This window comes from Vicia villosa, linkage group LG3 (genome assembly GCF_029867415.1).
Source record: "Vicia villosa cultivar HV-30 ecotype Madison, WI linkage group LG3, Vvil1.0, whole genome shotgun sequence".
In the NCBI taxonomy this organism is placed as follows: Eukaryota; Viridiplantae; Streptophyta; class Magnoliopsida; order Fabales; family Fabaceae; genus Vicia; species Vicia villosa.
The window spans coordinates 62418309-62421434 of record NC_081182.1 but is presented as its reverse complement, the minus strand read 5'-3'; the positions used below and the strand labels follow the sequence as shown (position 1 = coordinate 62421434).

General features: G+C 25.3%; 1 long non-coding RNA gene across 1 annotated transcript; it reads left to right on the top strand.

The window, feature by feature from the left end:
* Positions 1-1245: 1245 nt before the first annotated feature.
* On the top strand, positions 1246-2765 carry LOC131655935 (uncharacterized). Its single transcript, XR_009299924.1, has 3 exons — positions 1246-1447; positions 2171-2264; positions 2611-2765. It is a non-coding gene; the product is annotated as an uncharacterized LOC131655935 (long non-coding RNA).
* Positions 2766-3126: the final 361 nt, after the last annotated feature.

Here is a 3126-nt window from a genome sequence, read left to right as displayed (position 1 = left end):
TCATAATTGGTAATATGTTCATTAAAAGATTGTCATTTCAGAAAAATGACAAAGAATTTTAACGCATCCCAAAAGGATGGTTATATTTTTTTTAGATTATTGTTTATAACAAATTATTTATATAGTTCCTGAAGAACTTATCAAGCATCCCTGAAGGATTATAAATATTATTTTTTATTAGTAAAAGATTTGTGATTGAGTTCCTGAAGAACTACAAAGTGTGATTGAGTTCCTGAAGAACTATAAAAAAAATTGTGATTGAGTTCCTGAATAACTACACACACAAATAAAAAATCCTCTCTTAAATTAATGTTAAGATATCTCAGGAGGATTGCTTAAAGAATTATTTTTCTTAATCGATGTGAATATTTGTGACCTTTGAAGGTTTTTTTTTAGCTTCCTAGAAGGATTATGCAAATAATTGTTTCTTTTTATCACTACGAAGATCATTTGTGATATATAATTCCCGAAGAGTTAAAGTTTTAAAATAAGGATTTCTTACATCTTAAAATGTTGTATCTATAATATTAGAAGAATTTCATCATGAAATTAATGAATCTCAGAAGGATTGCATCTGTTATATTAAACATTTGAAAAATTATTGCATCACCTATATTATCAAATTCTAGATGGATTGGATCAATAATAGTGAAATTCTGAAGTATTACAGAAGGATTTCACAAAGAAATTTGTGTGTTTCGATGTAAAAAATTGTAATATACTCATAAAATATTTGTCATTCCAGAAGAATGACATGAGTGACTCTAACACATCCTAGAAGGATAACTATATTTTTGGATTATTGTAAGTTTCTAGCATTTGGCTATGTTAAAAACTTATTAAATTTGTTAGAGTATAAATTATTTCATAATTAGAATTATAAACCTATATATTTCATCTATATATATGGTGATATAATTTTAGTTATATCATTTTATATGATTTTGATAATTATATGATAATATGTTCATATGCATGCGTATGATTAAAGTGTTAAATCATGAGATATCTATCATATAAGAAAATTAAATGTTGTTGAAATCTCAATTTTGCCCTTCTGTTCTCTCAGCTTGCCACGTGGATGTCCTTAGAAAGCTCCATTTCAATTGCTTCTGCCTTTCACCTTTCTCAATGCCTTGCTTTGGTTTCTTATTGAAACAATATTTTATTCACTTCTTTTTCACTGTTAACCTCTGAAACAACTTCTTTTTCCAACTTCACACTCATCCTTTTAAATCACAACTTTCTTTGTTACAGCTTCTACATCTTTCTCCCTCCTTCCCTTTTCTCTTTCTCTCTACCAGTCAAACTCATCTTTGTCTCACCTTATGTGTTTATTCATCATCAAATTTATTTCTTATATATTTTTTCTTCATCTTATATGTAGATTGACTTTGGAGATCTAAAAATGGAAGATCTACAAACCATATTCGAAATCAAGCACAAGGTATGTCGAGAATCCCCTATATCATAATCTGTAACGACATCACTTTGTTTTTCTGGTCAACAACATTGTCAATTTTTTAATGATTTTAACTTTTTATTTTTGTAATACATCTACAAATATAGTTGTGACAAGCTTGTAGATCTAAGGTTGAAAACATAGATCTGTTATTCTCCAATGTGTTCATTTCTGCATAATAGGTAATGTCATACACTATGTTTTAACTCTATGTACTTCAACTCTCTCTGATTTGTATATTTATTTTTTCTAGATCTGGAAATTTCTCTGCTTCATCCTTCCAAACCTTACAAATAGTATATTCAAATTGAACGTTTTCGAAATTTTCATTTCGTTTTCTCTTCTTTATCGTTCCGCACCTTATATGTAGTATATAAAAATCAAACCTTTTTGATGATTTCGTTTCGTTTTCTTTGCATAACCTTTCCACATTTTACAAGTAGTCAATAAAAATCAAAACTTTTGAAAATTAAATCATGTAATATGATGTTTCAATTTAGTGTTACTGTAAAATAAAAGGGATGTAGAATCAAAGTTTACCTAATATTACAACTATGGTATTGTATTTTCAGTCCTTTTTCTTGATGATTTATTCCTGCTAAAACTCTCATGACTTTATGAAATAATTATTTAGGTTTTGGACCTATTTTCAGTTCTTTTTGGATCTATTTTTTATTTCTAACACAATTTTATTTCTCTTTGTTTTAGAATTTCCAATAAAGCATGTTACTTATATGATATTTCCTCAATATATTTGGTATATGGAAGTTATAGCATATGGAATTGATTCAAGAAATCAAACGTAAGTTTTTCCTACCTCTCTATTTACTACTTTTATTTTTCATTTGATATTAAGGCCTTTTTTTTCATTAAAATTTTATATATCTCCCAATATCAAGAACATAAGTTAAGTATTTGATTACCAATTTTAATTGTATGTGTTGTATTTATAGAAGAAGCAAATATGTATACATCTGGATTATTATGTACTTTTGTATTATTATTATTTTTTTGGTGAATGTTACATAAATCTGAACTCAAGAATGATAAAAATACTTTATATTTTTCATTCATGGTTATGTTTCCCATGTCTTGTCCTATTTGAATTATAGCTGTGAAAGTCTAATACATCCATTTATAAATTGCAGTAACCAATGAACATTGCAGCTATCAAAGGACATTATTACTCCTACAATGTAGTGTCATCATTTTATGATTTTGAGAAATGTTGATTAACTAATAATTATATTTTATCTTTTAGTACTTAAATATTTTTTATTTTATTTTATATGCATTATGTATTATTTTGTATGACTGATAATTGTAAATGTTATTTTTATTACATTCAAAGAATTATATGGAAATTATAAAAAAAATTATAGTTTTTATTACATATTTATAATTAATATTTATAATTAATATTTATATATAGCAAATAAGAAAATTATTTAGTAATTAATAAATCTGTTTTTAATTATCATAAAAATATTAATTATGCCAAACCAACAAATATGTTAAATATGCAATAATTTTTAATTAAGAACATGAACATAGTTTAAATGGTAATTAAGCTATAGTTGTGAGAAGAATAAAGAAAATTATTCATTTTAAATGCATATTTATGAGTGAATCATATTCAAAGCATTTACATATAAAAATGGTAA